Source organism: Stenella coeruleoalba, assembly GCF_951394435.1.
Source record: "Stenella coeruleoalba genome assembly, chromosome: 17".
NCBI classification, from domain to species: domain Eukaryota; kingdom Metazoa; phylum Chordata; class Mammalia; order Artiodactyla; family Delphinidae; genus Stenella; species Stenella coeruleoalba.
In genome coordinates this window covers 56711564-56739348 of record NC_137163.1, presented here as the reverse complement: position 1 = coordinate 56739348, position 27785 = coordinate 56711564, and the positions used below count along the sequence as shown (strand labels likewise).

General features: G+C 43.6%; 1 protein-coding gene across 5 annotated transcripts in view; it reads right to left on the bottom strand.

The window, feature by feature from the left end:
- Positions 1-27785, bottom strand: part of PAG1 (phosphoprotein membrane anchor with glycosphingolipid microdomains 1) — a 142792-nt gene that overhangs the window by 97107 nt on the left and 17900 nt on the right. Inside the window, exon 1 of one of the 5 annotated variants that reach the window (XM_079902152.1) lies at positions 7433-7535. The exons of the other annotated variants lie outside the window; for them this stretch is intronic. The gene's annotated coding sequence lies outside the window, so the exon portion shown is untranslated. Of the gene's footprint in view, positions 1-7432; positions 7536-27785 lie in introns of those variants that run through there. 5 annotated transcript variants of the gene reach the window in all.

The following is a 27785-nucleotide window of genomic DNA, read 5'->3' as shown; positions in this document are numbered from 1 at the left end:
AGCATGGTATCCTATGGTTAAGATAAAACTATATCACTTACAAAGATCACTTCCTCCAAGAGGAAGTGTGATTCAAGTTTGAGAAATGTAACCTCAGATGGACTATTCTGTTTTTGTAGACTGTAGAATCTAAGAAGTCATCTTAAAGTATCCTAAGTGGAAGCAAAAAGCATTGGGAGTGAAAGAATGACCCAACAACTAGACTGAATGTTCTCAGAAAACATATCCACTGAGGTAAACCAATGCAAATTTTTTTCTTTTTGGTAAGTGTTTAAAAGAGAAAAGAAAGAGCTATTTCTTAGAAAGAAATGAAATGCAAAGCAATCCTAGAAAGACCAAAGGGAAATAGTAAGTTGACAACAAGCAAGGTGGTGGTCCCTCCATGACCTGCCATGTCAGACTCTCCAGAGGCCAGTAAGACAAGAGCTCCCTAGCCCCCAACCCACCTCATGGGGCCCCTGACCACGTGGTCTTAGTGCCTCCTGGCTGGGAGCTGCAAGAGAAACGTGCAGTAGAAGGTGAGGGAGAGTTACACATCAGGTTGGGAGGAAAAGGGTTAAGATCACATTTGCCAAGAGTCCTCTTTCAACGAAGAAAGGCAATGGAAATTCTCTCCTCTTTGCCCTTTTGTGGGAATCCTCCGTTCTGAGCTACTAAGCATGACATCTCAGGAGCACTGTGGGTTCTGGAAGGTTTCCACACCAGCCTGAAAACCCATTGTTTATGAAAATGGGACAATGCATTTCAAGCTCTAAACGACTGCAACTGAAACAAGTGTTTGGGAAAACTACCTGTTCCAAAGTGGAGAAATAACTATTTTGAGATAAATACTTGCTGAAAAACCTCTGTGTTATACAAAAGCAAGATGAAGAGGCCCAGTTCAGGAAACCAAGTTATCAATACATATGATACAGAGAGACACAAGTAATAATAAAAATATGTACAGGCTGTGAATAGTGTACAGAAAAGAGCATGAGGGCCCGTACGTACAGCTCTCTGCAGCTCTTGGGATAAAACTCAAGCCACTTGGCGTGGTTTGACCAGCTCCCACCCTGGTGTCTGCCAGTCTGCCAGAGTCATGTCTCATCATCTTCGCCTCCCATCTGGACTTCTCCATGCCTCTGCCACATTGTTTTTTTTGTTTTTTGGGTTTTTTTTTTTGCAGTACGCGGGCCTCTCACTGTTGTGGCCTCTCCTGTTGCGGAGCACAGGCTCCAGACGCGCAGGCTCAGCGGCCATGACTCACGGGCCCAGCCGCTCCGCGGCGTGTGGGATCTTCCCGGGCCGGGGCATGAACCTGTGTCCCCTGCATCGGCAGGCGGACTCTCAACCGCTGCACCACCAGGGAAGCCCTGTTTTGTTTTTTAAGAGGCTAAACAACTAACATAGAAATGAGTATCTAATAAAGCACTTGTTTGTAAGTTGGAAACCATCCATAGTGTGCTTCTACCATAGGTGGGTCCTCAGCCTGTCACATCCTTCTCAATCTTCTTTTATTTAGAGTCCAGTGAAGAAACAAACTGTAAACACCAGTGTAAAGTACAGATCGCTGGCATCTGGGGCTGTATAGTTCTTTGTTTTGAGGAGTTAGCATTCCTCCGCTCTGTGATTGTGATAATCAAAAATGTCTCCAGACTTTGACAAATGTCCCATGAAGGGCCAAATCATTCCCCAGTTGAGAATCACTGGTCTTAAATAAATGATGACTTATTAAAACATAATAATATTTATATCCTAACTTCCACATTATACAGAAACAACAGTTTGGGTGGGGACCATCGCAAACAGCGCAGAGAGGGGAGGAGAGAGGGAGGAAAGCGCATGTATTACGCACCTGCTGTATTCTTGGCTTTGTGTGGGGTTAGTCATCTTTTTTTTTTTAATTTTTATTTATTTATTTTTGGCTGCGCTGGGTCTTCCTTGCTGCGCGTGGGCTTTCTCTAGTTGTGAAGAGCGGGGGCTACTCTGTCGCGGTGCGCAGGCTTCTCATTTCAGTGGCTTCTTGTTGCGGAGCACGGGCTCTAGGTGCCCTGGCTTCAGTAGTTGTGGCTCATGGGCTCTAGAGAGCAGGCTCAGTAGTTGAGGCGCACGGGCTTAGTTGCTCTGCAGCATATGGGATCTTCCCGGACCATGGATTGAACCCACGTCCCCTGCAATGGCAGGCGGATTCTTAACCACTGCGCCACCAGGGAAGCCCTAGTCATCTTATTTAATACTCAAAGAACACCCTGTGCTTTCTCTTCCTAAATCAGAGCTTGCTTAAAATCCTGTGAGGCAATGATTTATGCTGACGATGTTATTAAAAGCAGAACTTTTCAGAATTAAATAAAAACATTTCTAGAACTTTACACAGACACTGAGATGCTTTCCTTTCACTTTCAGTGGACCGACCGCCTAACTTCCCAACCTCGGGAATAGCAGCACTATTCATTCTTAAGGTGGTACCTCCATTTGTGAGTTCATAGGCTATTTCTTCTACCAACCGAAAGCCATGTGGTTGTCCATAAGTGTAGACCCAAATGGAGTCACATGCGTGGTCAAAATAGCACCTTTCCTAAACTCCCAGGGAAGTAGGCATTTGGCCTGAGGAGTTGTTGTTAAGTGCTAACAGGATACAGCTCTGTGTCCGTGTCCCACATGAAGATAACAAGCACTGAAGAAGCCCAGAGCAGGTGGGTTAAATCCTGACTTAACTACTGACCTCCCTGAGAGCAATTAAAGAGGGAAAAAAGGGACAGGAATTCCTGGACAGAATTTGGTGTTAGTCATTTTCCCTCCTGATCCCCCAAGGGCCTGACAGGATCAACGATTTCTATTACATTCAGCACAGCCAGGTCCAAAAGGATCCCAAAACAGGTAGCTGTGTCCATTCAAATGGACCAGCGTGGCTTTATGAATACATGTGTTGGTATGTAGTTTTTACTAATTGGCTTTTTCTGATTCTGTTCTAATTTAATCACATCTTCCACTCCAATATCTGTTCAAATATTTTATTTAAGGGGAGTCTTCATGTGCCGGCCACTATTCTAGGTGGTGTTTCAATACTGACAGAGACACACACAATTCCCAGTCCTCTGGTGCTTTCTGGTGCAGGTGGGAGACAAACCAGCCATCTGGCAAAACAGTTATAATAATCACTGAAGAAAACTGAAGCCAGTTTGGGGCTGGGTACTGCCCTGGGGTAGGCACTACTTTAAGCAGGGAGTTGGGAAAGACCTCAGGGGGTAAAATACGGTTGAGCAGAGCCCTCAAAGTGGTGGGGCTGGGTGGGGAGGTGGGAGGGGCCGGGAGGGGTGATGGGAGGGGCCGGGAGGGGAGGTGGGAGGGGCCTGGAGGGGAGATGGGAGGGGCTGGGAGGGGAGGTGGGAGGGGCAGGTGAGGTTTGGTGGGGCTACCAAGACGCCAAATGTCGGCACTGGCACCCCTTGGAGAGTGGTGGGAAGGCAAGTCAGAGAGGGGCTGGTCACCCCAGGCCCCCATGTGACCATCTGGGCTCCCTCGAACCTTGATCTTAAGCCGCAGCTGACTGGGGCCCCTCCCCTGGCCTCTCCACGGGGGGCTGCCCACCCAGGGGCGCCAGAGGAAGAAGGAGGGGCTGGACAGGCGCCTGTCAGCCGTCGTGAGGGTCCAGTGCTCCCGTGGCCGCTGCAGGGAAGGCCCGGGCCGTGGGCCCACACACAGACAATGTAAATCCAGTAGAAGAAATAGGAGAAAGTTCTTTTCTAAGTCATGATGCAAAGAAGAAACGTGGAAGCAAAGTTATTAGTGGAGATTCAGGGTGGGGAAGGAGGTAGTGGAGGTTTAATAGGAGAGCAGGGAGGAGGAAGAAGTCCTTCAGGAGAGGAAAAGAGTAAATGGACAAGGAAAGAGCAGCCTGAGGGGCCCACGGAGATGAAATTGAGACCTACTAGCTCAGCGGTGTATGTTCCTTCAGCCACAGCACAGCACAGCTGAAGACATGGGGGTGGGGGGTGTAGAGTGATGAGTTATGCCCGTGAGTATAACAAGGAAAGAGAGAAAGTAGCAAAGAACCTGAAGGTGTGTGCAAAGGAGTGTTACAAAGAGAGATCATGGGATCTAAGCTGAGTAACTGGGAAAGGAGAAGCGGAGGGAGTGACAGATGGTGGAAATTAGCAGGATCAATGGATTGAAGGTGCTGGTGAAGTGCAAGAATGGCTGGAGTTGGGACTTCCCTGGTGGCGTAGTGGTTAAGAATCCTCCCGCCAATGCAGGGGTCACGGGTTCGAGCTCTGGTCCGGGAAGATCCCACATGCCGCGGAGCAGCTAAGCCCGGGTGCCACAGCTACTGAGCCTGCAATCTAGAGCCCGCGAGCCACAACTACTGAAGCCCGCCCGACACAACTACTGAAACCGGCGCACCTAGATCCCCTGCTCCGCAACAAGAGAAACCACCGCAATGAGGAGACCGCGCACCGCAGCAAAGAGTAGCCCCCGCTCGCCGCAACTAGAGAAAGCCAGCGCATAGCAACGGAGACCCAACGCAGCCAAACATAAAGAAATACATAAAATTAAAAAAAAAAATGAATGGCTGGAGTTAAGGTACAGGGGAGGGTGGAATAGAAAGAGGTGGTGACCAAAGAATGGGGTACTTGGAGAGGGATTGGGTTAAACCCTTTGCTACTCGAAGTGTCGTCCCCGGACCAGCAGTATCAGCAACATCTGAGGACTTGCGTGAAACGCAGATTCTCAGACCTACTGAATCAGAGTCTACACTGTAACAGGTGACCCATGTGCACACTAAATTTGGGGAAGAACTGGCTTCCGTTTGAGCCACACTGGGTCAACCTCCACTTGCCCAGAAGCCACAGGCACTCTATAAAAAGGTGTTATTGAACAGGTTTCTGAGGTTAGGGACTTCCCTGGGGCTCTGCTTCCCGTCCTCCACTTTAAACGGCTCATTTTGGCTTCTTGGGTTTCCATTCAGCTGTCTCCTGCTCTCCCTGAGTCCTGCCTTGCAGCCTTACAATATGTAGTTGGCAGTCTTTGGATTCCATTTACCGATGGGGCCCCTTCGAGCGCCTCGCCCACATTCCCACCCTGCCTGTAGCGAATGGCCTCCCCCTCACTTCCTGAGACCAAGTTCCGGATACCCTGTCCCCTCTGCTCTCATTTGCCTTTGAGGGGGCAACCAGATTACTCAGTGCCCTCGACCTGACCTGCACAGTTCCCTGTACCCACAGAGATCTATTACTAGGCACTAATGCAAATACTATATATTGCCATTGTAGCTTCTTAAAGGTTTAGCTTCCTGCTCTGGTAATTACTCAGGGTTTTATGTCTTCTTTAATATGAGAAGACTGCCTTCCCTCTCTACAGTTAATTTTACAAAACAAGGGAAACAGCAGCTGTATATGACATTACAGAATGCAAGATGAAGTTGAGCCTAATTAATGCAGGCTTTGTTTTAATAACAGCTTTATTCCTAATAAACAGAGTGTGACATTTTCATTAACCTAGATACAAACTCCCACACAAATACTCACTCATGAAATAATATGAAAATACTGAATTTAGAATCTTTTGCTCTTCTCGAAATTTCCAGACCCAAATGATTTTAGATGTTGTCACTTGTAATAGTTTTACGACTACTAAAAATTACTAGTTAAAAGTCTTACTATTTGCAGGCCCCATGCTGCACATTCCATACATCCTCATCTCAAGGGATGCTTGTGGGACTTCCGTGGGATCTGTACTATTGTCATGCTCATTCTACAGGTGGGGAAACGGAGGCGTGGCAAGGTTAAGGGACACAGCCAGTGAGTGGCGGAGCCAAGTTTCAAACTCAAAGGTACCTGACTCCAAAGCGACACCTCACTCATATTTTGGATAACACGTAGCTGTCACCTAAGAGTGTGGCCAGATATAGTTTCTTTGCACCTCTGCCTCCCTAAGCATATACATAGTCACTACTAAGTATTATATTAGTCGAGTCAAGAAACTATAAACCAATGGTCTCTAATCCCACTATTGCTAAATATTTGACACAGACATCCTTGGTTAGATGTGATCATTTTCCAGCTGTGTGATAATTCTTTCAGCTGTTTCTCAGCTAGAAGAAATCAATGAACAGAGTCAATCTGGGATCACTCTGCTAAACTGTGATGTTATGACAAACCTGCTTATCACCGCGGGGAGCTGAATGCAATCTCCAATGGGTGGGTGGCCCACCGGGAACAGAATTTGTTCTGCCGTCAGGAGAAAGTGCTGGCAATGGCCACTTGTCGGATCGCTTCCTCCACCAAGGCAGCTGAGACCTCGGGTGAGTTTAGCAAGTGTACAGAAGAAATGGAATGGAGTCCAAACCTTCCTATGTGAGTTAATTACCATGAGACTCTGGAAACACCATCCTCCTTCCCTGTATCACTTAACCTTATCCACGATTCAGGGATAACAATGTCTGGCCCTGCCTCCTCTGCTTCCCAAGGACGGTGTTAAGATGACGTGACGGGCTCAAGACCCTTGGGTAGAAAGAGCTGAGGTTAATGAACCTGTGTCCACACACTCAGCGCTAAGCAACCCCAAATCAGGCCAAGACACATGCACATGGTAATCAGGGTTAGGCATGTGGGGTTCATAAAATATTTCTTTTGACGTTAGTGAAGCCAAAATAAAACAACAACAATAACAACAAAAGAAGCCTCAGAAACAGACCCTCCCCTTCTCCAGTCCCCATCTGTAAAACAGAAACAGAAACTCCTTGTCTTTCAGTAAAAATTACAGGGCAAACTTTTTAGTTTCCCAGATTTTAAAAAGGAACAAAAGCTTTAAGAGAATAAATATCCTAATGCCCATGCTACCTAACCTTTTTATTTTAATATGTTTTATATATAGATGAATATTTATCACTCCAGATTTACTACTGCCTCAATATTACTGTCTCTCTGCATATTTCTCCAGCTGTCTTAGGTTGTCAAGTCTGATAAGGCAGGGGCCAAATCGAGTTGGTTCTTTTTGTAAAGCATGTGAAACTGTCATGCATAATTAGGCACTTAAAGGGTTTTTGATGAAGCTGATTATGAAGAATGAGAACAGTTAATACCACAGTAGGCATGTTTCCTGAAACCTTCCTGTCTTTCTGAAATGTCAGAAGATCACACGCTCGCAGACGTGCAGGGCTCATGGAAGCCTGGGCTGAGGGATCATGCAGAGCGAGCTGAACACCATGTGGTCTGTGGCCAAGCAGCAGCCACAGCAGAGGCTGCGCCCGGAAGCTCATCTGAAAGGCAAACCTCGGGCCCCACCCCAGACCTAGTAAATCAGAAGGTGAAACTTCACAGGATGCCCTGGCAATCTGCATGCACATTCGTGTCTGAGAAGCAGAGGCTAGAGAACCACCTAGTTCAACGGCTTCCTTTTACAGACGAGGAAAGGCTGAGGGATGTTTCCGCAGTTACAGAGCGAGGGCTCGTACCTTCCAACCTCTCTTGCTCCTTTCAGGACTCTTCCTCTTTACATTACTTTTCTGTGGCTCTACAGCTTGCCAAGAACATTGCTTGTTTTTGTTTGCCACCGAGTCCTTTAATGTTTCAACATTTTGAATACGCTCAGAGATGCTGGAAACAGAAATCAAGAAAACCATCTTACAGTCATGGGCTTACTCGCTACACGCTGCCCACATCATGATGGTGTGTGGAACTGGCGACCACGCTTCTTGGTCGAGATCTGGATCCCACATTTGTGGTACCTTTCAGGTCCAGTGAGTGATGCAGCCCAGGCTGCCATTCACCTTCGACCTCTGGTCCCTACTTCATTCACGGCTCCTAAGTCCTGGCTGACACATGGCTCTGCCTTGGAGTTCTGGAGTCCAACCAAATGAATATTATTCAAACCCTCAAGGATATGCATTCCAAGAAAAGCAAACCAAAGCCAGAACCATTTGAAAACTTGTAAAATCTGTGAGTTGCTCTTGATCTGCTGCATCTTTTAAACCAGTTCCCTCCACAACTTCTCTATCCAGCTGTATTTCATCCTTCCAATATCAGATTAGGAGCCATTCATTTCTATGTAGGAGAATTTTACTATGAGTTTTCCCTCTGGAATCCAGCCACAAAAAGTAGTTAGTGAAGAATATTCAATAATATTTAAATCCCATCCCTTCTGGGCCACTAATATTTTCCAAAAGGCTAAAAAAGGACTGACGTGCACGTTCATCAGATCTGTATGTGGCATCTGTCTTGACTCACATCTGAATACCAACTGGCACCCTCCCAACATATGGTGACTTTTCTGGAAAAAAATATTAATTTCTCCACGTATTGAAAGGTTGCCTGTACTTTTTTCCACAAATCTAAGTTCTTTTCTACACATTTAGAGATCAGAAAAGAATGCGTTGGATATAAAAGAAAAGCACTTCATTGAAGAAGGCATGTTATAAAAACACAAAAGATTAATTGAATCAGAATTCAAAGTTTGGAGTTAAGGTGTGGAGAGAATGTGAACATTCTGCTGAAAGCAAAACATTTAGATTAGTTGGAGACCAGAACGGACTGACTTTGTTATGGGTAGCACTTCCTAAATAAACCTTGAGAGGGAGTGCCAGAGGCATGGACATATATACACTACCAAACGTAAAATAGATAGCTAGTGGGAAGCAGCCGCATAGCACAGGGAGATCAGCTCGGTGCTTTGTGACCGCCTGGAAGGGTGGGATAGGGAGGGTGGGAGGGAGGGAGACGCAAGAGGGAAGAGATATGGGATCATATGTATATGTATAACTGATTCACTTTGTTATAAAGCAGAAACTAACATACCATTGTAAAGCAATTATACCCCAATAAAGATGTTAAAGAAAAAAAAAACAAAAACAGCCAGAAGGACACAGGCCTATCTTGGAAGCATTCTCCTCTCTCTCAAGGCAACATTCTTCATAAGAGAACATCATTCTGTCATTTGGGGTACAAAGTACCCCAGAAAATACCAGTTAAGATGAAGGAAAAAAAGTACAAAGAGAAGATACTGCTGATGCTCACATCCCAGGAAGTCTATCCCGAACTGGCTGAGGTAACAGGTTTCAGGAAACCTTCACTGCATCTTTGGGGAGGTGTTAAGACAGTTTATTAAGCACTTAGAACAGGGCCTAGCATATATTAAGCGGAATATAAAATCAATCACCATTGGACTCCTATTCCCAAATTCTCCCCAAAACAGCAACTGAGTGAAACTATGTAACTGCTGCCCTTTAGATGAGGCATGTGCTCCCTGTTTGCCACAGTCCTTACCACTCCCTGTTGTCTCCCAGGTACTGCATCCAACCACCAGCTGGTTTTGATCATTGCCTGGCACTGTTGTTCTTAAAGTAGATTAAGAGGAAAGGGATGTAGTTTTACCCGTCTCTTTACCAAATCGCTGACCTCCTGAGAGGGCTTTGAGATCCTCTGGCTCACTCATTTCTGGTACCCACCTGAGTTTCTTGCTCTGGCTAACGCTATTACCTGGATAAAGCTGCTACCTCTGCTGGGCACATGCTCCCCCCAACCCCCGCCTTCCCATCTGCCCAATTAGAATTCACTTTTTAAGGCTTATGCAGTCTTTCTGACCTAGTCAGTTGGAATCTTCTGCTTAATTTTTGTGTACTAAAATTTAGAACAAGTTCTCTGGACTCCAGAATATTTTAGGCCAATGGTTGAATCTTCTGATCTCCTCCCTAATAGTTTTGTTTTGTTTTGTTTTTTGTTTGTTTGTTTGTTTGCGGTACGCGGGCCTCTCACTGTTGCGGCCTCTCTCGCTGCGGAGCACAGGCTCCGGACGCGCAGGCTCAGCGGCCATGGATCACGGGCCCAGCCGCTCCGTGGCATGTGGGATCTTCCCGGACCGGGGCACGAACCTGTGTCCCCTGCATCGGCGGGTGGCCTCTCAACCACTGCCCCACCAGGGAAGCCCCCTAACAGTTTTAAGGCCTTCTATTGCTCACAACATCCAGCTACAGCTTCTCCAACTCCTTTCTATTGGAGCCCTAATTATTTCCATGCTACACACACATGCACACCTCAGCACGGAACTACAGTGTGAGTGTGCATGTCGGGGAGTGGGTAACTCTGGAAGTGAGGCAGGGAGGAAGAGGGGGAGGGGGCTAAAAAGGGCAGAGGAGGCGTTCCTATGCCTTCCGCATTTGGCGCTCCCATCTCCGCAGGACCTGGAAAGAAATGAAGTAGTAAGGGAGCCCAGAAGAGATGAAGGAAACAAAGTTGCTTCATTTTCTTCTGGGACTTCTGGAACTCCCCTCCCTGGCTTCTGCTCTGCAACCCAGTGGGAAAGTCAGGTCTATATGACAAGGTGGGATCAAGAGTGAAGGGGAGGGCTTCCCTGGTGGCGCAGTGGTGGAGAGTCCGCCTGCCGATGCAGGGGACACGGGTTCGTGCCCCGGTCTGGGTCCCACATGCCGCGGAGCGGCCGGGCCCATGAGCCATGGCCACTGAGCCTGCGCGTCCGGACCCTGTGCTCTGCAACGGGAGAGGCCACAACAGTGAGAGGCCCGCGTACCAATAAAAAAAAAAAAAAAAAAAAAGAGTGAAGGGGCGGAAGAGGCAAGAGGCAGAGGAAAGAAACATCCTCAGTTTTACTCCTTGTGACTTCCTAACCTGCTCTCCGTAGTCCCCCACTTCAGAGAGAAAGTCTGCAGCTGCTGAAGGAATGGGAAAGAGAGAAGATATTGGAGAATAAAGGGCAGTTGAAGCTCACATCACCCTTCCCCACCATCTCAAAAGCCTTTCAACCTCCTTCACTCCTATGCGCGCTTCTTAGTCCCAAATGTCTCCATGGCAACATGAATGCCTCTTCCCACAATTCACTCTGCTCCTTCCCCTCCATCCCTAAGTCCACTCAAAGGAGCCATACTGGGGGCTAGAAGATAAGCTCCTTGAAGACAGGACTCCCCCCTTGTTCAACTGGTGATAATCATGTCTACTACTGTCTGGCCCACAAGCCCAGTGAATGAAACTGGATTAATGAAAACCCCTGAACTCAGTAACAGTTTTCCTTATAGGATCATTGTTATAAAACTACTCAGCAAACCTCTTGACACAAAGAAGGAGAAAAAATACAGAAGTGTCTGCTATTTTAGTTCTTTCAATGCCAGCGTTTCTGGGTTCGAATTATGCACTCAGTTGCATGTTATTTCTCATGCACTTGTTTCTTGAGATAAGGTGACAAATTTTTAGTCTTTTTAATAAAATCAACTGCAAAAACATTTAAATCTATTACTTTAAAAGTAATACTTTTAAAGATACTTTAAAAACAAATATCTTGGGGCTTCCCTGGTGGCACAGTGGTTGAGAGTCCGCCTGCCGATACAGGGGACACGGGTTCGTGCCCCGGTCCAGGAAGATCCCACATGCCGCGGAGCGGCTGGGCCTGTGAGCCATGGCCGCTGAGCCTGTGCGTCTGGAGCCTGTGCTCCGCAACGGGAGAGGCCACAACAGTGAGAGGCCCGCGTACCACACACACACAAAAAAAATAATAAAGAAACCAAAAACACAAATATCTTGAAAAAAATTGAAGACAACTAATTCCACTGGAATATGAAGGTTTTTCTTCTCTAGTCCTTCGGAAAGTGGAGATAAGAATTAAGCCTTTTCCAACAGGGCTGAAGATCTCCCTAACATTTTATGTCATGAATGAACATAGTTCGGAAATGAGAAGATATCTGGGTTTAGTGCAAAGACTAAGCCTACAAAAACATCTAAGGCTGGAAATAGATTCTCCAAAGAGATGTCTGAAAACACACATTGATAAGTGTCCCAAAAGCATGTGGAGCTTTGACTTGCCATTCTTTATCCTTGCTTATTTTATCTAAGTTACTTCGCAGGCTCCTGACTCATTACATTAAAAGACAGGCTGTTTCAGATGATCTTATAGGTACAGAATAATCAGAGTAATTGACAAAGAAGGGAAAAAAATTGTACAGTGCAGAGATGTTGCTATTTATGAAAGGAAACATTGACTGTTTGGTGCAGGAAAGAGCAAGTCTGTCTTCCGGCCCTGTAAACCTTCCCTCCTATAACAGAAACACTGACAGCGGGCTGACAGCATACAGCAGGCGCTGTTCTATGCACTTTTCATGTGACAACAACCCTATGAGGGAAATATGATTATTATCCCCATTTTACTGATGCAGAAACTGAAGTATAGAGTATAGGTTAATTATTTGCTCAAGGTCATAGAGTTGGTAGAGGGAGGGGCAGGGAGGCAGACACACAACAACAAATAGTCTGGCTTTTAACCTCTCAAGCTTTATTCAGCACCCTTTCACTCACTTCTCCATCACCTTCCTTCTCTCCTACAAATGCTCAAGTTTCACCCACAGCGGCATTATAAGTTAAAAGTCGCTGATGTCCGGATCTGGTGAAACCCTAGCCAGGTCTCAGCCTTCTCAGACCTTTCCCTTCAAATAAACATAACATGGATTGGCGGCAAGCTGGGTGAAAAGAGTCCACGGATTAGATCCCAAGCAGCCTTTCCATTCCTGGAATCCCCCCAGCCCATCCCCATCTTCCGACAGCACTAGTCACACACCCAGCCTGAAAGGTTGTCATCTTCATGGAATTTCCCATCATCCCTCAATCCTAACACAATGTGTACAAACAAGGCAGCCTCTTGTCATCTACAGTTTGGTTAAAAAAAAAAAAAAAAAAACACAAACCAACTTCTAATCGTAATAGAGCCTGAAATACCATTATCCTCAGACAATACTGAATTACTTAGGAGTTCGATATGGAATATTATCAGTTCCTTCTGAATGTCTGTTCTGTAACGAAAATGTGTTAAGTACTACAAAGTATGCCAATAGGAATAACATTACTCCTTCCCTCGTGGTTAAATTCCCCTTCTTTACTTCCATTTCCTACTAGGTCAACTATTTCAGATTGAGTATCTGAGGATCAGTGGAGATACTCAGAATTTGGCTCCTTCGGAGAGAGACGGGGCCTTTGAGTTGTAAAACTGAAAACACCTTGAATACTTTGTTAGAAAGCCAGATGCAGAAGAAATATTATCGCTTATTATGCATATTACGTCATGAAATTAAATCAATTTATGAGCACCTCAATGAAACTCTGAGAGAACTACCAGAAAGTCTTTATCAAGGAATGTTAAAGTAACTGTTAGCAATGAAGAAACTGCACAAGACTCATTATTACTAATTTAAGAAACGCCAAAGAAGACGTTCTATTTCGTGTATGCCTATTTCATTTCAGTGAACAGTTTTCCTAGATGGACTAATGATTTCAGCTCCTCCAATTCTATGGGAGTCTTAAGTTCGACAACTGTAAACTCTCTAATAATGGCGGATTTTAGAAATATAACTTTAAATAATTCATAATTAGGGAAGATACATCTACACAAATTGCTAAGATAAAAGTTAGAACATTAAAGCCATGAGAAAGAAATGTGACTTGTATGTAAAAAAAATGAAATAAAATGAAGCAATAGATTCTTACTGGAGAGATGGAAAGGTTGCATAAACTTCGAAGAATGAGGCCCCCGTGGGCAGGTGAGGAAGGGAAGGAGAACGTGGTGCCAGCAGCAGTGACAGCTTTGGCTCTATCGCGAAGGGCGAGTCATAAATGCAAGTGCTGACCAGGGTCAGGCAGGGACCATATATGAGTGTAGTGTGCCAGAGGAACTCAAAGCCTTCCTAAAAGGTCTACGATGCAGTAAAGGTGGGTAAAAATGTTACTTTTCTTTATTCTAAGGAAAACAACAGGGTCATGCAATGATAAAAAGGCAGCAGATGGTTGGCTGCGTTATCTGGCAGACAATAAAGAGTGGTGAGGACTGTGGCAAACACGCCTCATCTAAATGGACAACCACTAAGCAAACATATCTAACTCCTTTGGGGCAACTTGGGAATGTGAAATCCAGTGCTGGCAGATTTTTTTCTGTTTTTGTTTTTTAAAGAGAAGCTAGAAACCTGGAGTTTCACATGGTATCTCACAGTGTTTAAACATATGCTACTACTATAAATTAAAAAATACTACTCTACCTCCCAACATTAAGTGGGCCAACAAATTAGGCTTGAGAATCAGGTCTGAGGGCCACTTGATATATGGCTTCTGCGGAGGTGGGAGTAAGATGGAATTTGGGTGGCAAAGGCCTGGAATTTTCAGTCTCAGATGTACTACTTTGTGGCCTTGGAAAAGTGCTTCAACTTCCTGAGGTCAGCACTTTGTGCCAGAAAGATGCTTGGAGACTAAATCAGCAGCCTATGTGAACAGGCAGAGGAGTTTAGTCATTAAGAAAGAATGCGGGCTTTGGAACCAGTTCAGATGCAGTAATTTGCCCTCACTACTCATCAGGGCAAATTATTTCACCTCTCTGTGTCATAGTGTCCTCTTCTTTAAAATGCCACTGACCTCACAGGCTGTTGAAGATTTCACAAGTATTAAATGTTTTTTGACACATGTGATCAATATAACAGGATCCCTTGCCTTCCTTCCTAACCCCCACCAAACAAAGAATAACGTAAGAGACAATTTAATCCTAACACCTTTCTGAATTTGGACATGGAAAGCTCTGTACAGTATGACACTGAATCATATTTTCAAATTGAAATGATCTACAAGAAATGTTAAAAGTTCTTCACTTTATTTTTTAATTAAATTTTAATTTTTAGATAATTGTAGATTCATATGCAGTTGCTTATAATACAGGGAGACCCCAAGTATCCCCTGTCAGTTCCCTGCAATGGTAATTTCTGGAAACACTATAGCACAATATTACAACAGGATATTGACAACTATACAGTGAAGATACAAAACGTTTTCACCACCAGGCAGGATTACACATGTTGCCCTTCTATAGCCACACCCACTTCCCTCCTGCCCCTACCACATCCTTAACCCCTGTCAACTACTAATCTGGTCTCTATTTCTATAATTTTGTCATTTTTAACGAAGGTTACATAAATGGTACCATACAGTATGTTACCATTTATGACTGCCCTTATTCAATTAGCATAATTCCCTGGAGATTCCTCCAAGTTGTTGCATGTATCAGTAGCTGGTTCCTTTTCATTGCTGAGTAGTATTCCATGTAATGGATATACCACATTTGTTTAACCATTCATCTGCTGAAAGGCATCTGAGTTGTTTCCAGTTTGGCTGTTACAAAATAAACCTACTAGAAATATCTGTGTAAAGATTTTTGTGAGAACATACTTATTAATATCTTTGTGATAAATGCCCATGTTTAGCTTTTGAAGAAACTGACAAACTCATTTCCAGAGTGGCTACAACATTTTACATTTCTACAGCAATATGTGAGTGATCCAGTTTTCCCACATCCTCACCAGCATTTGGTGTTGTCACTGTTTTATATTTTAGCCATTCTGATAAGTGTGTAGAGCTATTTCGATTTTGTTTTAATTTGCATTTTTCTAATGGCCAATGATGTTGAACATCTTTTCATGTGTTTATTTGTCATCTGTGTACACTCTTCCATGAAATGTCTATTTCTTTTGTCCATTTTATGATTGTATTGTTTCTTTTTATTGTTGAGTTTTATTAATCTTCTGTTACACATATAGTTTGCAAATATTTTTTTTCCCACTCAGTACCTTGCCTTTTCATCCTCTTAGCAGAGTCTTTTGCCAAGGAAAAATTTTTAATTTTGGTTATGTCCAATTTATCAAATTTTCCTTTTATAGATTGTGCTTTTGGTGTCAAGTCTAAAAACCTCTTACCTAGATCTTAAAGATTTGTTTCTATATTTTTCCCAAGAGTTTGATATTTTACATTTAAGTCCATGATCCATTTTGAGTTAACTTTTGTAGAAGATGTGAGACAGGTCACAATTCATTCCTTTTTAACATATGGATGCCCAATTGTTCCAGCGCTACTTACTGAAAAGGCTAACTTTCCTTCACTGCATTGCTTTTGCATCTTTGTCAAAAGTCAGAATCCATTTATGTTGTTTATAAGCCATACTGTCCCTGGTACTCTGCTAGACCAGCTCAAATGGACTAAGGCAGTAGTTTAAAATATCTCAGATTTATAACCTCACAGATCTGTAAGTCAAAAGACCCACTGCACTCCCTCTCATGGTGCTAAGGGAGAATTGGTTTTCTTGCCTCTTCCAGATTCTAGAGGCTGTCTGTAAAGCTATTCTTGTGACCCTGCATCACATTTTCTCCTTCTGCTTCCATCCTTATATCTCTTTGCCTGGCCCTCCTACCTGCCTCTTTTTTTTTTTTAATTTTATTTATTTTTTTGGCTGTGTTGGGTCTTCGTTGCTGTGCACGGGCTTTCTGCAGTTGTGGCGAGTGGGGACTACTCTTCGTTGCAGTGTGTGGGCTTCTCCTTGCTGTGGCTTCTCTTGGTGCGGAGCACGGGCTCTAGGCGTGTGGGCTTCAGTAGTTGTGGCTCCAGGCTCTAGAGAGCAGGCTCAGTAGTTGTGGCGCATGTTGCTCCGTGGCATGTGGGATCTTCCCAGACCAGGGATCAAACCTGTGTCCCCTGCACTGGCAGGCAGATTCTTATCCACTGCATCACCAGGGAAGTCCCTACCAGCCTCTTAAAAGAACTCTTATGAATACACTGGGCCCACCCAGATAATCCAGGAGATTTTCTCCATCTCACATCCTTAGATTAGTCACCTCTACAAAATCCCTTGACCGTGTAAAGTGACAGATTTACAGGTCCTTGGAATTATGATGTGGATATCTTTAGGGACCATTATTCAGCTTACCACACTTAGCTTCTTGTAACTGTACACTTATATTTTTCGCCAAATTTGGCAAGTTTGCGGCCTTTATTTCTTCAAGTACTTTTTTAGCCCTTCTCTCTTCTTCCCCTTCTCCTGGGACTCCATGCCACAAACGTTAGATCTTTAGTTATAGTCCCACAGGTCCCTGAGACTCTGTCTTTATATTTTCTTCAGTCTGTTTCTCTCTCTGTTCAGATTTGGGTAATGTGCATTGTTCTACCTTCCAGGGCACTGATTCCTTCCTCTGTTCCCTCCATTCTGCTGTTTGGGCCATCCATTGAGATTTTTGTTTTGGTTGTTATATTTTTCCAGCCTAAAGCTGAGACTTTCTGTTTTCTCATTTGTATCCAGCCTGTTCATAATTGTTCAGTGAAGCATGTTTATGACGGCTGCTTTAAATTCCTTGTCAGTTAATTCTACCATCTCTGTCATCTCAGTATTGGCTGCTATTGTCTTTTTTTCACTCAGTTTGAAATCTTCCTGGTTCTTGGTATGACGTGATTTTTTTTTTATTGAAAGCTGGACATTTGGGGTATTATGTTATGAGACTCTGGATTTTATTTAAACTTTCTGTTTTAGCTGCCTTCCTCTGATACCACTCCAGCAAGGGAAGGGAAAGACTATGTCATTGTTGCCACATCAGGGGAGAATTAGGTTCCCCACTACACCTCCACTGACATCTGAGAGAGGGACAGATAGGATGCTGGGCAGGGGGAGTTCTGGCTCTCCACTAGGTCCCTACCCCACGCCTTCCTGTCTGGGAGGAACAGTGTTACTGCTTCCTATGTGGTCTCCACTGACACCACCCTAGTGGTTGGGAGGTGTGCAAATCTGGGCTCCTCGTGTGGTTTCCACCTACACAGGGGTGGAGGTGGCAGGTTTTGTTACTACCCGGCAGCAATCAAAGTCTTGGTTCCCTACTTCTCAGCCTTCTATGACACTACCCGGGGGCGAGTGGGCTGGGTGCTTCCTTAGAGCCTGGCAAGGCTAGAAGTCCAGGCTTCCCAATCAGCCTTTGCTGACAGGGTGGGACCACCGTTTTTTCTGTGATGTGTGGCTGGAGGACAGCGGCTGGTGTCAAAAAGCTTTCTGTCTTGCTAGGGTGTCCCTGTTCTAGTCTCTTGGCTAAAGAGGACAGGCTTTGGTGGTTGTCATTGTTGTTTTGTCTGTTCCTGTTGTTTCCTGATGGCCAGCTTCTCCGACTCTAAATTTGATGTATTTTGCCAAATATATGAGGCAAAAAGAAAACCCATGTAACTAATCATCATGGCACTCCCTGGGTCTTGAGGTTCTTTTTCTCCACCTTTCACAGTCTCCTTACATTTGTTTTACAGAGTGTCTAGGGGTTTTAGTTATACTTTGTCAGGATAATAGGGAAAAAGTATGTCTACTCCACCTTTCCAGAAGCATAAGTAGTCCTTCCTTCCATTTTGAGGTTAAAATTAGAAAACTTATCAAGCAAGGAAACTGCACTTATTGTGTTGAGGACACTACATTGAGTAGCTGCAAAGTTTACAGGAAATCAATTTCAAATACTTATCAAATAATTTAAGGAAAACTTTAACGTTTTGCCATGGCACTTAACCCATAAAAAAAACAAATTGACAAAGAGTATATTTTAACTGTTCTCAAAAAATACCCAATGGTTTTAGTTAACTTTGTATTTGAGGATAGTTTAAGAAAAAGAAAGGGACTTTTTCTCTGTGGGCAATGTTTTGCAATTAGTTACCTATAATACCGAGGTTTTTTAGTTTTTTTTCCTACTTCAGTCATTATCTGAAGGCTTCTTTCTTTCCTAAGCTGTCTGTAAGAATTAGCTGCATCGATCTTACGTGTGATGATACTTATATTATCTGAAAGCTTTTCTCTCACATCACCTCTTTATAGAATTTAAGAGAACTAGATGCGTGCTGCAGGACGGTAGACAGAATCCCAATACTACATCTGTTTTCCTTTTATCAGCCCTTTATTTTTAGAGAAAATGGACAGAGTAGCAAAAGCACAGCTAAAAGTAAATAAGAGTCTGTTGAGAACACATTGAGATGAAGTCTGTTGTCGACAGAAATTCCTTTTTGCAGATCAATGTGAAGGATTACTCTTCAAATCTTGCTTTAAAAAGTGTTCAAATTACGTAAGATATAGTAAGTAGCAAGAAATGTACAAATTAGAATAACCTTCAAATAGATAAAGGCACTTGAGAACAACCTAAGAGGAGCTCTGAGTTAGGAGGCTTGGGCATTTGCTTGGAACAGTTGTGGGAAAATCAGGGTTTGGATTTTGTGTTCCACTTGCCAATTAGAAGCAAATGGCAACTCCTCAGGGTAGACTCTAAATTCACCACATTATTTCTTCACATAGCCATTCTCCCTTCCTTGGGTGAACAGAAGGGAAACGCATGGTACGGTACTCAGTGAGATGTAAAATAAGGATTAACAAGCCATTCTGGCGATTTAGCAAAAATTAAGATTCATCCACCAGCTTGACTCATAGCCAATCTGGCAAGAAAGCATCCTAGAAAGCAAACTAACAGTGAAGTGACAAGCAGCACAAAAAAAATGAAATAACTCACAGAAGCATTAAAATCATGAAAAGATGTATTGTGTTCTGTGATCAACCAAGTCCACTGCTAGAAAAACAAGAGTCCATTCTGTACTCAATAAGCTAGTCCAAAACAGCCCACTGTACAATCTGCTTAAGGAAACAAACAGTACATGCCACTACCTATCTCCACACAAGAGAATTTATCAGTGGAGAGGAACACACAGGATGGTGTGGATACTTATTTTCCCTTTATGTGAAGAGGACATGTGAGATATCCTGATAGAGCTGAGGTGTGGCAGCGTGAGAAAGAACCCTCAGCCTGGAGCCCGGCACTGCAGGCGGTCACTTGGATGTGCCCGGCAGCCGGCGATGCTAAAGACACAGAAGGGAGATTCTGTGTGCTGCCCACCAGGGTTTTAAGACTTTAGACAGTTATAGGAAGGGAGGCATTGTAATGCCATTGGACTCATCCCAAGACACATCAAGGATCAGTGAAAAACTTAAGTGAAAAACTGATTTAAAACTTAAGGTTCTTGGGAATTCCCTGGCAGTCCAGTGGTTAGGATATGGGCTTTCACTGCCGTGGACCCGGATTCAATCCCTGGTTGGGGAATTAAGATCCCACAAGCCACGTGGAGCGGCCAGAAAAACCCACAAAAAAACAAAAAAAAAAACCTTAAGGTTTTTCAGCACTACCCATTTACTCTAAGTTTAAGATATTTTAACATTGCCTAATGACCTCATGGTTTTTCAAAAATAGCTCTTCAATATCTATTATCTTAAGAGGGCTTCAGATTTGGGTGCACGTCTTTGATTATGTATTATTTACATGCCAACTCCTTCCTAAAAGGATCTGAAACAGTCTCAGTGATTCATCAATTTATGAAAAAAATGTACTAAACTCAAGGGCATGTGTTGTAATAGTGACTCACTAAAATTACAACTGGATATCAACGCTACATTCATGATCTTAAATCACCCAAAGTCCATTTTTCTCCAAAAGAAGAGCTCTTAGAACTAAAATTAACATTCTATAATCATTATTAATTGGGGATTTTTTTTAACCTCTCTGTTTGTTTCCCTAGTGCATATAACCCTAATGTGTTTATCCTTGTTATGGGTCAATAGCAAAACGATTATGTTATCTTTGGGTGTAATAAGAGTAAACTGGGTAAGGAGACCTGGAAAAATAGTTGGAAAGTGCTATAAGCCTTTAAAAAGAAGCAAAATACATCTGGCTTGCCAAACAAACATTTAAACCAAACTACTACACACACATTCAGAAAAAAAGCTAGCTTAACATGCCAGCAGAAAGATCCAGAGATGCTAAGCTCTAACAAGGGCAAGGGAAAGTTATTATCAAAAATGTCCAAATAAAGACTTTGGACAAAATGAAGAAGTTTATTTACCATCCTTAGGGGAAAAAAGTTAAATCAGTAATGAACTCTTTCTTTCTTGGCAATAAAGGCTGGTCTATTTGTTTTTCGCTTTCTTGGAAATCACTGTACCAAATTTTTACTGTTCCCTCTTGAAATTCAATGTGCTAAAGTATTTTACAAGTGGAGATTGATCACAACTCTGTCAAGAACTGTGAAGGCTCTGAGATTTTATCCAACTTGTAAGCTAACAAATTGGCCTGCCACATATCATGGATGCTGTAAGAAGACGCAAGACTCTTGAGTCAGAGACAAAGGGTTGTATTACTTGCAGTCGGGCAAGCAACCAGCACAAGTTTCCTGTTTAGTCACTTCTGCTTGGTGCTCAGGTCCCAGGGGTGCTACAGAGGGGCTCAGGTGGGTGCTGTGCTTATAGTGGGTTTGCATCACACCTAAAGAACCCTGAGTTTGGGGAACATTATGGAGCCTTGCCCTAGAAGGAAACATTTTTATATTGGACAGTAAATAAACCTACGCTTTGCTCTGAATGTAGACACTATCTCTGTCTTCTAAGGCTATTTACATCACAAACATCCTTGAAAAAATCGTGCTTCTACTTGCAAGACATGCGGAAACGTGAGAGACCTGTCCCAATACTCTCATTGAAAACAAACAAACAAAAACAAACAACAAAACCTGTGAAGATTGATTGAAATTGCACTACATTTACACGTTAATCTGGGGAAGGACGGCATCTTTCCTATACTGAGTTTCCCAATCTATGAACACTGTATGTCTTTCCATTTACTTAGGTCTTTTATGTGTTTCAAATAAAGTTTTATAATTCTCTTCATAAAGGTAAGATCTTTCTTGAGTCTTTGTAGGTTTCTATTGCTAACGCAAATTATATTTTTATATTATTTAAACCAATCTAAAACAACTGTCTAATTCTCCCTGGTATATAGGAACACAATGACGATATAGCCCACAATCTTTCTAAACTGTCTCCCAGGTAACTCCTGGAACTCCTTCTCTGCTTTATCCATCAGTCAACAGCATTCCGCAAATATTCAGTGAGTACCTTACTACATGTCCTTGGAGTGGATTATAAACACAGCTAAGCATTTATGGAGCTCTTACTGTGTCCCAGGTACTATACTTATGCTTCCTATGTAGTAGCTCGTTTATTTCTCAAAACACTGTATAAGATAAATTCTGTTATTTAGATAAGGACAACAAAATAGAATATGTAACTGGTCCAAGATCACACGTTGGTAAGTGGAAGAATATGCTAAATGTCCTCAAAGAATTTCCAGTCAGTCCAGCCTTAAGATTTATGTATGTGTGAAAATTTCAAGTCCTGAATAATAGTGATTTTCCTCTCCAGTCGGGAGTTTCCGGGATTGGTTGAAACGGGGCTCTGGACCTCCAGTCAGGAAACTTACACTGAAGTTCTGCCTCACACCGCCTAGCTTTTTTTTTTTTTTTTTGCGGTACGAGGGCCTCTCACTGTTGTGGCCTGTCCCGTTGCGGAGCACAGGCTCCAGATGCACAGGCTCAGCGGCCATGGCTCACGGGTCCAGCCGCTGCGCGGCATGTGGGATCTTCCCGGACCGGGGCACGAACCCGTGTCCCCCGCATCGGCAGGGGGACTCTCAACCACTGCGCCACCAGGGAAGCCCCACCTAGCTTTTTAATGAGTGCAGGCACGTAATGTACCTGCTTAAGTTTTCGTTTTCAGCACCACAATGAAAATGCGGCTTGCTCTATCAATTTCACAGGCTTTGAAGGGAAAGTGAGAAAAGAATAGCAAATTGTGTAAAGTGTCATAAAATGTAGATGAAGTGCAAATTGTTCTAAAAATGCAGGTTTCGATCCTTACTCTCTGACTTAGGCAGTGTCTCTATAACATCCTGTCATCCTGTTTTTATCTTCATTTCAGAATCAATTCAGCAAATGTTTGATCGGTTACTATAGAACAGATTCAACACTAGACACTGGGGAAATAAACATTAATATGTTGTGAGGTCTGCCTTCAAGGGACTTACAGTCCAGCGGGAGAAAGAGAGACCACTAACGGGGTGATTACAATAAAGTGTGAGCTGCTCTGGGTAAGGGATACTCTAAACAAAGCATCATGGGAATGCAAATAAAGGCCATCTAAACCAGATTCACTTGGAGTGGCTGGACAAGCAGGGACAGCTGCTCAGAGAAAGGGGTACCTGAAGAGGGAAGCAGGAGTTAGTTAAGGTAGTTAAGGGATTCAGGGAATAGTTTATGCAAAGTCTCGGGCCACATTTAAGGAACTTTGAGTTGATGTACAACTAGAACACAGAACACACAGGAAAGTGTAACAAATGAGGCTGGATTTGAAACAGAGCAGGACCCCATGGTCCTTCCCCCCATGGTCCTCTGTTCGCCTTTTGTCTGTGGAAAAACCTCAGCCAAAGAAGAAGTTTAATCAGAGAAGTAAGAAAATGCAGAAACAAAGGAAAGCAGTCAGACGGGACAAAACAAAAATAGCTTAGTCAGTAAGCAGAGTTAAGGACATTCAGCTTCTTCTCAAGGGGGCTAAAGATGATATTCTGAGCCGTATCCTGTGTGCTGTCCTATAGATACTGAGACCTCCACCAGGTGAAAGAAGTTAACTACAAGATGACCAGACTATAGCCATGACATAAGCTGCCACGATTCTAGGAATTGGACTGAAGAAAACGGGAACAAACCGACCCTGGAACTGAAGACTAACTGTACTTAAAACAATCATGATGACGCTGGTCAGACCACCGATGACCAATTTCAAGATGACTGTCAGAGCTGACTGTGCTGTTTTTGCATGTAGCCCCCTCCCTTCACCTATAAAAGCTCCTGCCTATTGACTGTCGGTCGGGGGGAGTCGGCCTTTGGACAGGCGTCCGCCCTCCCACCCCCTGCAGGTTCCCAGCATACAAAATAAAGCAAACTTTCCTTTCCACCAACCTTGCCCCTTTACTGGCTTTTGAGCGGCGAGCGGCCAGACCCCACTTTCAGTTACAGATTGACAATCAGGGACCAGATCACTAAAGACTCTGTATGCCACGCTAAGGAGTTAGCACTCTTGCCTGGAGACCACTTTCAGAAAAATCAATGAAGAATTTTAAAGAATGGCATGAACAAGTCGGCATGTGAGGTAATTCTCCCTGGCACCGGTGTAGAAAACAATATAGTTCTGGCTAAGTATGGCAGAATGGAGACCAGTTAGAAAACTTTAAAAATCATATTCAGCCATATGCCATCCAGATGATAAGACTCTAAACTATGAGAATGGCAAAGGGATTTGAAATTCGAAGGCAGATTCAGTACTTAATAGACACAGTGTATAAAACTTGGTGGCCGAGGGCTATGAAGAGTGAAGGATTATAGATAGAGGCCTCAGAGTGACTTCCTGTTTGATTTGTCAGATCTACTGAACGGGTGATGGTAAGTGAGGTAAAGACTACAGGAAGAGATAAACTGTGGCAGAAGACAGTATACGGGGGCAGACTGATTAGCTGGGTGTTTGAACATGTTAAGTTAGAATATCATACAGCGAATATTCATTTTGTGTCAAGCACCAAGGGGAACTCTGAAAGAAGCACTAAACGCAATTCTTTTCCTCTACGGTCTGGTTAAGAATAAACATATATGGGGCTTCCCTGGTGGCGCAGTGGTTGAGAGTCCGCCTGCTGATGCAGGGGACACGGGTTCGTGCCCTGGTCCGGGAAGATCCCACATGCCGCAGAGCGGCTGGGCCTGTGAGCCATGGCCGCTAAGCCTGCGCGTCTGGAGGCTGTGCTCCGCAACAGGGGAGAGGCCACAACAGTGAGAGGCCCGCGTACCGCAAAAAAAAAAAAAAAAAAAAGAATAAACGTATATGAATAAACTATTCACGGCAATACTTGATAAATGCTAGGGTCAATGAAACCTGCAACAGTGAGTGGCCAATTTTATCAATGAGTGGTACCACAGTAGTTGTATCCTAGATCATAGGGTGAAGCAATAAACACTGACAATATTAGTTTGGACACCTGTCTGAATAAAGATCAATCCATTTATGAATATTAAAATGACATCACTTTCTACAATGAGGCTTCAGAGAAAAACAGTTATTCTGAATATGATTTCATCTTTGTCAGGTATGACAAATCCATAGAATCTTTGCATCTCAGAGCAAAGAGGTTTCTAAATGTCAACCAACTAATCATCAAATGTCGATGTCCCTCCACAGATTCAGCAATATTAGCTTGGTCCAGAATTTTATCCCTTGTCACAGAACTGATCTGACAACTGCCTTGTAAATTAAGTTCACCATTAGAAGCATGTGTTTGCCAAGATCACACAGAAAAAAGAACTAAGAAAATCATTTCTCAAGTCAATGGCATATGTAAATACCTCAATTAGAAGGGCGTATAATCTGATTTAACAATTCATTCTTTAATCCATAACTGATCTCAAAACTGGTGTCATTTTCTTGTGGTGGTGAGCTCCAACAGAGAAATCACAGGAGAACAGAGGGAGTGAAGCATAGAACATGAGCTCTATCAGATCTCCCTTAAACCCCAACTCAAACTTCCTCGATTCCTGACACAGGCAAGTCACGCCACGACTTCGACTAGATTTCCTCTCCTACGAAGTGGGAATTGTGAGGCCTTAATGATACACTGTACATTAATGTGCTTGAACAATACTTGGTTTTCAATTAATGTTTAATGAATGGAGTCTCCAAGACACATACTGAACAAAACAAACTATAAAACGAAGAAAATGATATGCTAACAATACATGACCTTTTTTGGCACCATCAAAACCAGCTGCACAAAAACAGAACTGTGTACCTGACACGAGGCTGCCCCAGGTAAGTCATCCTACCTCCAGTGGCTGAGCCAGAAAGCCAGGGCTTTCTTGGGCCGATAACCTAGCACAATTAATTTTAACCTGAGGGTGGTCATAAAGTCCATAAATCAGTGAATGCACATAACATATGGTATATTAATGTTACTTTACAATATACCATATCTTCTAGGACATATGTCTGTTTCCACGCTTTACAGGCAATCTACATGATCAGCACAAAATGCTTTCACTATAGTCACAGAGCCGAAGTCTCTCCCCACTTTACAAATCCACTGTTCTTTAAACTGCAGTTAAAGCTCTGCTTTTCTTTTCACTTCAAGATTGTCACTGAGGTTCCTCTTTTGCTTACAGACAAATGCGGGCAGGTGGGGGGGGGACATTTTGATTTCACAATACGATGATGCCTTGTCTTGTATGTTAGACCCCCAGAGGTGGCCCTAAGCCCGCCTCCCGCCATTAATGATGGAAATGAGACTAACCCCTAGCAACAAGTAACAAAATGTCCCTTTGGGAAAACCTGTGACAATCATGCTGGGGCCTGTAAAGGCCAGCCTTTCCTCTGCCAATTCTGTAGGACTTAAGAGTCAGGCTTCAAGGGAGACAGAGCCCCTTCCTCGCTTCCAGGAAGCTCATTCAAGCTGGGCTCATGCCCGAGGCAGGCAATTCACGACTGGGGTCCAGCATGGGTGGTGGCTGACATCCTAGTACATGTTAGTCTACAGCTCACAGCCGTCCTGCCCTTGCCTGCTGCAGGGGCCCAACGGAGGGGGCGTGGCAGTGCGGAGGGGGGCACCCTGCTCTGGGAGAATTTTTTTCTTGCTCTCTTTTCATGTTCCTCCTCTCTACATATTCCCCGGGGGCAAGGGTGTGTTATGAGCTGAGTTGTGTTTCCCCAAGATTCATATGTTGATAGTCCTAATTCCCAGTACCCCACAGTGTGACTGTATTTGGAAATATGGCCTTTAAAGAGGTAACTAAGTTAAAATGAGGTCATTAGGGTGGGCTCTAATCTAATCTGATGAGTGTCCTTATACGAAGAGGCGATGAGGACACACAGACAGACGTAAGGGACGCACGTGCCCAGAGGGACAATGTTGTGAAGAGGTATCCAGGGGACAACCATGTGCAAGCAGAGAAGAGGCCTCAGAGGAAACCAACCCGGCTGGCACGTTGGTCTTGGACTTCCAGCCTCCAGAACTGTGAGGATATAAATTTCTGCTGTTCAAGCCATCCAGTCTGTGGTATTTTGTTATGGAACCCTAAAAAACTAAAAATACAAGATGCCTCCCTTCCCCAAAGTCAGGTCAACCTAAACTTTATTATGAGATTAAATCTCCAGATAAATAACGTTCAGTACCCTATCATCAGAAGAAAATAAGGCTGGAAGCTTCTTCACACTATCACACTAGATGGGGGCAGGCGGATAATTTATTTAAGTCAATGTGTTTTCAAGCCAGCTTTTACAGAAGATTTCTAATTATCAGTGTGCTTTTCACGCAGCAACCCTCCTCCATCTCTTCAGTATCATTTTCACAACTCTTGGTTCAAGAGCCACTTAAGAAATAAATGATTCATGGCAACTGAAAGCACGATAATTTTCTGTGAGGCAAGATGGTTGGGTTTCTAGGTCTATGAGGTGATTAAAAACTGCTACCCCTTAAACCTCTTAACTTCTTTTATGGAAAAAAGGCAAAAAGAGACCCAGAAAGACGGATGAAGATCAAATCTCTCCTTTGTAATATACATCCCCCACTCCCACCCCAGGGCTTAAAATTCTACCCTTAAGAAAGAAAATTACACTTTTCCTTCAGAAAAGCCAGACATTTCTGGTTCTGTTCCAAGATGAGATGTATCAAGTCCTAGGTGTGAGAGAAGGCCATGTTCATTCATGAGACGGATTAACCCACAAAGGATTTCTGAATTCTGCAGAGCTGTTCTTCCCATCTTCACGCAGGCAGGACTGGCTACAAAAAGGGGCAGATCATTTCGCCAGTCAAAACATGCACCAGCGGTGTGATCTCGGGCCAGATGCTTAATCACACAGCCTGTTTCCTAATCTGTAACCCAGGGAGCATACAATCCATTTACAGGGTTGCTGTGAGAGTTACATGGGATATTCAGGTAAGCACCATCTTCAGACACAATATTTCTCAAAAATCGGTCCACGGACTCCGTGCTTAAAAGCTGGAGGCTTAATGAAGTCTTGGGTCCCACTTCACGTCACTAGACTAGGTTAGGGTCTGGAAATCAGCACTTTGAACACGCATTTTAACAAGT